This window comes from Rana temporaria, chromosome 4 (genome assembly GCF_905171775.1).
Source record: "Rana temporaria chromosome 4, aRanTem1.1, whole genome shotgun sequence".
NCBI lineage: Eukaryota > Metazoa > Chordata > Amphibia > Anura > Ranidae > Rana > Rana temporaria.
Window position 1 is genome coordinate 327,341,973 of NC_053492.1, and position 9,747 is coordinate 327,351,719.

The window sequence follows — 9,747 nt, forward strand, 5'->3', positions numbered from 1 at the left end:
AGGCGCAGCTATGGTTCTAGCAATACTACTGAGTGAACCGACTCGTAGGAGGGCACAGGAGAGGATATACCGAGTGCGCAGGAACATCTTTGCCATGGGGGATTCGGAGGTGTATCGCATGTTTAGATTCTGCCCTGAAGTCATCCTGGATTTAGCCACAATCCTGCATGATGACATCACCAGCCAGACACATCGTGGACATGCAGTGAAGCCACTGGTCAAGGTAGTGGCAACCCTGCATTTCCTGGCCACTGGCTCTTTTCAGCGTACGTCACAATCCAGCATGAGCAGATGTGTGCACCAGGTTATCCCTGCAATCCTGAGACGCATGTCCAATCAATTTATCAAACCCACCCAGGAGGACCTGCGGCAGAAGGCAGTGACAGATTTCTATCAGATTGCAAGATTCCCATGCACCGTGGGGGCCATTGATTGTACCCATGTGGTACTACAGCCCCCCCGTGAGACCGAGCACATATACTGTAATCGGAAGCATTGGCATTCCATCAATGTCCAGGTCATAGTGGATGCCCATGGCCTCATATGGCACGTCCGTGCCAAACACCCCGGGTCCTGTCATGACAGCTTTATATTCCGTCAGAGCAGCATCCCAACAGAATTTGACCAGAACATGTATGGGGACAGCTGGCTGGTTGGTGAGTGACATGGGTGTCAGGTATGACTGTCCCCCCCCCCCATGATGCAGACATCACGAGGGGCACATGCATGACTAACATCCTCCTGTCTTTTCCCTTCCAGGTGACGCGGCATATGCACTGGGGTCTCATCTAATGACCTCATTCCGGAACCCCCAAACCCCAGGAGAGGAAAGATATAACGAAGCACATGCACGTACCTGTGCAGTGGTGGAGCGCACATTTGGCATCCTGAAGTCACGTTTCAGATGCCTGGATAAGTCTGGGGGTACCCTGTTGTATTCCCCAAACTTTGTGTGCCAGATCATCGGGGCATGTTGTATTCTGCACAACTTCGCCATGAGAAAGGGTCTGGAGATTGACATACGTGATGACCTGACCCCCCCCAACCACACAACCCCCCCCAAGAAACTCTACCCGGTCTACTGAGGGAAGAGCAGTCAGGAGTGGTCTCGTGGAACGTCTCTTTGCACGTTAAACACACAACATTAATCATATCACAAGTAGAATTCACGCGTGCACACCACTGTGTTCCCTAACACACACACCCCACATGCACCCAAAATTGGATTAGACCCAAGGATACCCCATGGTATTAGGGAGCAGCAACCCCCCCCCATTCACACACCAGTCACACTGTAGTATACACTCCTCACCGTGTGTAGGGACTACAAAAAAAACCTCAAACTTTGAGCATAAAATCAAAATATAAAAGCTCATAATCTGAGCATTAAAGAAAAATACAAAAGCTCATAACCTGAGCAAAAAAAATATATCCAAAAATCAAAAAATTATGAGCATAATCAAAGTAAATAGAAAAAGCTCCTTATCTGAGCACCAAGGGATATATAAAAAAAAATAAAGGGACAGGAAAACAAAAGAAGGAGGGGGATGGGAAGGGAAGGAAAAACACAAAACTAGGGATGATCAGAAAGGAAAAGACAAAGGAAAGAGGGAGAGGGAGGGAGGACAAGTTCCACAAGGAAAGCACTCACATTGGCCACATCCGTAATGATAAGAATATAGAACAGTACCCCTTCAAGAAGAGTGGGCAAAATCGGACTTTGAGGCTCGAGGAAGTATAAAAAATATATATTTTATTACATAAATTTACAAAATGTACACTAACAATGGTATAATGGAATGCAACTGATAACAATCACAATACAACCATTCAAAACAAGAGAATAGTGAAAGAATCCTATTGAAGTTGCCTACGCGTTTCACCGTGGGGCTTCTTCAGGACGAAATGAACAGGATTATTGCTACTATGTAGCCATGATTTTCACAATCTGTGAATAGTACACATCATATTAGTACAGCATAAAAAATGATAATGATGATATTTACATAAAAGAAAAAATTCCTAAAACATATATCTTTATCAGTTGATTAAAACCAGCGAAAAACACACAAATTTTTGCAATACATATGGGTTACAACATGTGGCTACATCACCTGATACACAGTGGTGGATATAATCATCCAGGAAGATTCCAATGATAGATGAAATATATACCGATGGTAGTAGATAGTACAAAAAATATGTTTAGAGATCGATGATCTGATAAAGAGGGGGAGGAAAAAAGCAATAAGCGCATATTTACGCTAACAATATATGTATATGTGTATAACCTTAAGCATTATAATATACGCCTATATATATATATATATATATATATATATATATATATATATATATATATATATATATGTCTACATGCGTATATATGTCCATGGAGAAAAAAGAGAGAAGTAAAGAAAATAAATTGCAAAGTCTTACATCCTATAATAGGGCAACAAGTAAACCATGTTGATTGGAAACATACCGCAGGTCCAGGCCAAATATGTCAATAATGACATGAGCAAATACACATTACATTCCCCAGGCAAAAGAAGACGTGTCGGGGATAGAGATGCAGGTAACCGAATCCCTATTCAGAGTGGAAAGGCAACACATGGATGCAAAGAAAAAAGGAAGAAAATGAGAGAAGAAAGGGGGAGAAAAAATAATAAATAAAATATATTGGAAGTCCACGTCAGGCGGAGACGTATCTAAATATTAGACAATGTCTTTGAACCATTACATATAGCAAATGCCAGACATAAATACCTTAAAAATCCACTAGGGGACCTAAAGCTGGGGCAAAAGACAGCTCACAGAGGCAAACATAAGGCCATCCATCAATAAAGGAACAGCATCTCCCATGTAACAGAGATCGTCTTGCAAACACCTCTGTGGACATATAATAAACAGAGCACCGTTTTCAATAGACATCCAGGGGATATGGAAATGGATTAGGGAGATTAAGGGCAGTCAGCAGGTACTTACTGTGTGCATGTAGCGTCCGTGTATGCCCCAGGGTCACAGCCTGTGCTGAGTACACAGCTGATCTGTGCAGCTGGGTTTAAATACACTGGGGAATTGCATGCTGGCTTGATGACATCATCAGCAAGCGCTGATGATGTCTGCCCTCTGCTATGTTGTTGTGGGGCTGATGGGATTGTTTTTGCAAGCATCACTGTGCTAAATAGGGGATGCTTTGCTTTTCCTGGCCTTTATTCTTATTATTTGACCAGAAAATGATTTACTGTAGCAGTGGTTTCTTACCACCAGGGTTTTAGGAACACACTACCAAATGGCATTGTGTTGAGCGGTCGTCTCGTTTTTTCATTGGTTGACCCGTTTTTGGCCATCTGTATGGTGCTGGGACGTGTGGACAGTTCCTTCCTTCTTTTTTCTTTTTTTTTTTCTGCTGCTGGGACTCAGAATGTCCCTTAATATTTAGCCGCCTGCTGCTTTACCTATACTTCTATGTTACACCCTGACACGCCTCTTTTTACGCCCACAGTGTCTGCCTTGTATCTATGATACTAACTATACATGCCCTGCCCCCCTGTATACACGGCAATACCCGACCAATCAGGGATTCGGTGCACTTCCTTGGCGCCTCCCACTTGGGCTGCTGTATTCAGTTCTTACATTCTATCTATATGGCGAGATCTGGCCAATCAGGGCTGGTTCTGGCCTCCTGGTGCCTCCCACTTGGGCTGTCCAATCAAGCCCTTCCTACTCTCAGGGAGCACAATGTATTCATACGGCGCTTGCTGATGATGTCATCAAGCCAGCATGCAATTCCCCAGTGTATTTAAACCCAGCTGCACAGATCAGCTGTGTACTCAGCACAGGCTGTGACCCTGGGGCATACACGGACGCTACATGCACACAGTAAGTACCTGCTGACCGCCCTTAATCTCCCTAATCCATTTCCATATCCCCTGGATGTCTATTGAAAACGGTGCTCTGTTTATTATATGTCCAAAGAGGTGTTTGCAAGACGATCTCTGTTACATGGGAGATGCTGTTCCTTTATTGATGGATGGCCTTATGTTTGCCTCTGTGAGCTGTCTTTTGCCCCAGCTTTAGGTCCCCTAGTGGATTTTTAAGGTATTTATGTCTGGCATTTGCTATATGTAATGGTTCAAAGACATTGTCTAATATTTAGATACGTCTCCGCCTGACGTGGACTTCCAATATATTTATTTTATTTATTATTTTTTCTCCCCCTTTCTTCTCTCATTTTCTTCCTTTTTTCTTTGCATCCATGTGTTGCCTTTCCACTCTGAATAGGGATTCGGTTACCTGCATCTCTATCCCCGACACGTCTTCTTTTGCCTGGGGACCAGCGATGGACTGGCCATCGGGAGTACCGGGAGAATCCCGGTGGGCCGATCGAATTATGGGCCGGCTGTCAATCACTGTCATTTTCTGTGTGATTTTGATTCATTTACCTGGCGGCTGGCGGCGGCGGCGCCGTCAGCCAATGACCGGCGTCCATCAAGCTGCGCTGGCCTGCCACTTCCCTCCGGCTCCGCCTCCTCCTATGTTTAGAGCGGCCCTGATCACCTCCCCAGCGACGTGAGGTATCTCAGGGGTCACGCTCACGGCCGTATGCGGGAGGAGAGGAGGAGTATGGGAGGAGCCGAGCCCGTTCAAGCAACAAGAGGAGGCGGAGCCAGCGCCGCCGAGGAGGAACGAGGAGGAACGAGAAAGTGTACGAGTACAGCGATAATTCAGTGCCACCACCACAGCGTCAGCAAGTAAGGTTAACAACAAGTGTTACCTATTGGCTATGAATGTTTTACCTAATGCCTTAGTTAGCAGATTCCGATGTATGCAGATTATGATCCACATGATGACTGCCATTCTTTTTTTTAATATGCAACATGGCGAGGGGGAGGGAAATGTACTGTCTGCCACCCACTACTGGACATAGTAACTGATGTAATAATGTGGTATGTGTTACACATATCACATTATTACATCAGTTACTATGTCCAGTAGTGGGTGGCAGACAGTACATTTCCCTCCCCCTCTCCCCCCCCCCCCCCCCCCCGCCATGCTGCATATTAAAAAAATCAGAATGACAGTTACAGTTCATAATCTTCATACACAAATTACATTATTACATCAGTTACTATGTCCAGTAGTGGCAGACAGTACATTGCCCCCCCCCCCCCTCAGACTAGCATTCTGATTTTTTTTTTAATACGCAGCATGGCGGGGGGGGGGGGGGGCAGCAATGTACTGTCTGCCACTACTGGACATAGTAACTGATGTAATAATGTAATTTGTGTATGAAGATTATGAACTGTAACTGTCATTCTGATTTTTTTAATATGCAGCATGACGGGGCGGTGGGGGGAGAGGGGGAGGGAAATGTACTGTCTGCCACTACTGGACATAGTTAGGCTGGTTTCACACTGAGGCGTGCAGCCGCGGTGACGGTATAGCCGCGCTATTTGTAGCGCGGCTATACCGTCGTATTTACCGCGATATTCAGGCGCTAGCGGTGAGGTTTTAACCCCCGCTAGTGCCCGAAAAAGGGTTAATACCGCCCGCGTTGCGGCAGTATTACCGCGGTATTACCGTGCTTTCCCATTGATTTCAATGGGAAGGCGCGGTATAGGAGCGGTGAACACACCGCTCCTATACCGCGGTAAAGATGCGGCTAGCGGGACTTTTGGAGCGTTCCTGCTAGCGCACCGCTTCAGTGTAAAGCCTTCAGGCTTTCACATTGAACACTACAGGGCATCATTTTTCATGCGGTATAGCAGCGCTATTTTTAGCGCTGTACCGCATGAAAAACGCCCCAATGTGAAAGGGGCCTAACTGATGTAATAATGTGATGTGTATGAAGATTATGAACTGTGACTGCCATTCTGATTTTTTAATATGCAGCATGGCGGGGAGAGGGATGTACTGTCTGCCACTGGGCAGAGTAACTGATGTAATAATGTGACATGTCCTGCACTGGTGATGGTCACTAATGAATGAGTTTAATGGCAACGGTCACAGACAAATTAATTCACTGGCCACGGCCACAGACGAATGAATGTACTGCCACTGCTGGTCATGGTCACTGATGATGAATGAATGTACAGCCACTTGGTAACCCTTTCAATGCATCAGTGGCAGTACATTCATTCATCAGTGACCAGTGGCAGTACTGGCAGTCTTGGCAGCAGCACACTGCTTGGGGAATAACTGATCTGCTAAGGTGCTCATCCACCACTGAGCTGTTATCTCCCTGGAAATGGGTAAACAGGACACTTCTGGAGGGCTCTCATTCTCTGGGCTGCAGTCCTCTTCTTTAAACACTTCCTTATTGGGCACTTAAACCCCCCTCCTGTCCAGACCAATTTTCAGCTTTCAGCGCTCTCACTCTTTGAATGACAATTGCGCGGTCATACAACTCTGTACCCAAATACAATTGTTTATATAATTGTTATCATTTTTATTCCCACAAATAGAGCTTTCTTTCGGTGGTATTTGACCACCTCTGCAGTTTTAAAGACCGAATAAAAAATAAATAAATTCAAAACCGTTTTATATTTTGTTATAAAATTGTGCAAATGTGTACTTTTTCTCCTTCATTGATGTACGCTGATGAGACTGCACTGATGGGCACCGATAGGCTGCACTGATGGGCTCTGAGAGGCAGCATTGGTGGGCACTGAGAGGTGGCACTGATGGGTAGCACTGAAGGGCATTGATAGGTGGCACTGATGGGCAGTGAGAATTGGCACTAATAGGTGGCAGTGATGGACACTGATAGGTGGCAGTGATGGGCACTGATGGGTGGCAATGATGGGCACTGCTAGGTGAGACTGATTGGCAAAACTAGTGGGCACAATTAATGTTCTAGTGTATCCGCGCTAGGACTAAGTGATTTTGCTGCTGCCCCCCTGTTAATACCCTCCAATGAGGGTCAGTAGGCTTAAATAGAATATGTATTCAGGGGATTGGCGCTGCCAAGTTGGTACGGTAATGAGACTTCAATCTATTCTAGTCAAATAGGTGAATCCTATAAATAATGTCGGGTCCCCTCCTGAGATTAGCTCATGGGTAGAGCCACCACTAAGATAAGGGTACCCCTTTTGTTGGTATGCAGTGTCCGACTGCGTATGTCCGTGATCACCCCGTGTATCCCCAAACTCTATTGTGAATTAGAAAATAAAAAATATAAGAAGTTCCAAATAAATGGAACTAGGATTGGAAAAAAGGGAATAAGCCATGTTCCCTTGTTCCTTTAGAATAATGTAGAAAATGTTGTCACTTTCAATTTGTCCACTAGGGGTCACTCCTGTGCCCAGTGGAAAATGTAAATTATTATCCAGCAGGTGTAAGACATAATTTTCCTGATGGTGAGAAGTGTAATAAAAAATGGAATAGAACTATTAATGGCAATCCTTAGTATAACTAGAGTAGTGTATCATTTATCTCAGATAAAACTATTAGTATCCAAACTAAGGCTTTAGTGAGCCGTGCTTAACAAAATAAAAGGAAGTGAAAAAAAAACGTAAATCCAAAAAAGAAGAGATGTGCTATAACAATCTATCAGTGATTGTATGCTGATATCTGAGCCAATATCTGTTGTGTTATTGTTATATTATATATTAGTAAGTGCCTAAACTTGGAACCAACACATCATACCACAAAACATCAAATGACTATTTGGTCTGCGCCACTTAAACTTAAACGAGAGGTTCAGGTCTGTGAACACCCTAGGGATACAGTGTTCTATCAAAAAATGGATCAGAACACTGTATCCCTAGGGTGTTCACAGACCTGAACCTCTCGTTTAAGTGGCGCAGACCAATACTCATTTGATGTTTTGTGGTATGATGTGTTGGTTCCAAGTTTAGGCACTTACTAATATATAATATAACAATAACACAACAGATATTGGCTCAGATATCAGCATACAATCACTGATAGATTGTTATAGCACATCTCTTCTTTTTTGGATTTACGTTTTTTTTCACTTCCTTTTATTTTGTTAAGCACGGCTCACTAAAGCCTTAGTTTGGATACTAATAGTTTTATCTGAGATAAATGATACACTACTCTAGTTATACTAAGGATTGCCATTAATAGTTCTATTCCATTTTTTATTACACTTCTCACCATCAGGAAACTGATGTCTTACACCTGCTGGATAATAATTTAATTTTTCCACTGGGCACAGGAGTGACCCCTAGTGGACAAATTGAAAGTGACACAAGGGGAATTGAAAGTGACAAAGGGAACACGGCTTTGGAACTTCTTATATTTTTTATTTTCTAATTCACAATAGAGTTTGGGGATACACGGGGTGATCACACCTTCAACGGACATACGCAGTCGGACACTGCATACCAACAAAAGGGGTACCCTTACCTTAGTGGTGGCTCTACCCATGAGCTAATCTCAGGAGGGGACCCGACATTATTTATAGGATTCACCTATTTGACTAGAATAGATTGAAGTCTCATTACCGTACCAACTTGGCAGCGCCAATCCCCTGAATACATATTCTATTTAAGACTAGTGGGCACAATGCAGCAATATTTTCCAGATCAATTGCCCTATCCTAGATTTTGAAATTATTTTGCCAATTCACGAAAGTTTATATGTGTCTGTATTGCATGTTCAAACCTTTATACCATAGATAATAACAGAAGATTAATAGAAGTTTACTCCAGAAGTATATAAGCAGTTTTGAAATTTTAGAGACATTTTTAAATAATGTATTGCACTTTAACTAAACCCATTAGGTGTGACTTGCAACAACAAACATGTTAAAACACAAGACTAAACGTAAGGGAGGAGCCGAGAAGTTAAGAGACAAAAAAAGGCAAGCACTTGAGGCAGATGCCACTAAATGTGTAAAATTAGATGCATTATTTGCTGGAACGTCCGCAAAAGCTGAGAGCAGTGCGGGCCTGACTGCTATGGTAAGTCAGACATTATTATTTATTCCTTCTTAAACCACATACAGATTTGTGGACTTTATGGAACATATTTAGCCTACAGTTGTGACTTACTATATGTCTATTCTCAGGCTGGGTCCACAATAGAGGAGAGTGGAGAGGAGAGGGAGCATGAGGCAGGCGATGAATGTGAAGACGATAGAGGAGATGAGCAGGAACATGAGTGTAGACAAGAGAGAGAAGTTCTGAAAAAAGACAGAGGATTAGAGAGAGGAGAAGACATAACGCATGAGATAGTAGATGACAGAGGAGATGGAAACAAAGGAGAGAGTGTAATGGCAGCATACACAGATGAAAGTGAAGTCACTGAGGAAAACATGAATTATTACATTCGTCCCCACCAGGAAAATTTAAAGATATTTTTTAATTATCATCCACAACAAACCACAAGTAATCCATTGGTACAGAAAGTGTTCTGTTGCAAGGATGGCACTAATAGAGGTTGGCTTACTTACTGCCAAGAACGCCATGCATTACATTGCTCTGTCTGCATAGCATTTGCCAAGTTATATGACAGATCTCCGTTCATAACTGGTATGACAGACTGGAAACATGTGCATCAGCGCATAGTGGAACATGAAAAGAGCATGGCACACAAAACCTGCGCAGAAGCATACTTCTTAAATGCCTCTAAATGTGACGTTAAACATTTACTTAGTGGAAGTCAGCTGTCCTCACACAGAGAACAAATGAGAAAGAAACGACAAATCTTGGAGCGTGTGGTTGATGTAGTAAAATTGATCAGCAAAAGAGGTCTTAGCTATAGGTCAGGGAA

At 43.4% G+C, this 9,747-nt stretch overlaps 2 long non-coding RNA genes across 3 annotated transcripts; one reads left to right on the top strand and one right to left on the bottom strand.

The window, feature by feature from the left end:
* Positions 1–1,865: 1,865 nt before the first annotated feature.
* On the bottom strand, positions 1,866–3,105 carry LOC120937459. 2 transcript variants are annotated; one of them, XR_005748718.1, is made up of 5 exons: positions 2,989–3,105; positions 2,770–2,892; positions 2,486–2,590; positions 2,115–2,220; positions 1,872–1,948 (listed from the first exon to the last, which is right to left on the bottom strand). It is a non-coding gene; the product is annotated as an uncharacterized LOC120937459 (long non-coding RNA). The 2 variants fall into 2 exon arrangements; XR_005748719.1 differs by lacking the exon at positions 2,115–2,220 and having other exon boundaries at positions 1,866–1,948.
* A 642-nt stretch (positions 3,106–3,747) lies between these two features.
* Positions 3,748–4,360, top strand: LOC120937460. The gene is made up of 3 exons (XR_005748720.1): positions 3,748–3,885; positions 3,982–4,104; positions 4,288–4,360. It is a non-coding gene; the product is annotated as an uncharacterized LOC120937460 (long non-coding RNA).
* Positions 4,361–9,747: the final 5,387 nt, after the last annotated feature.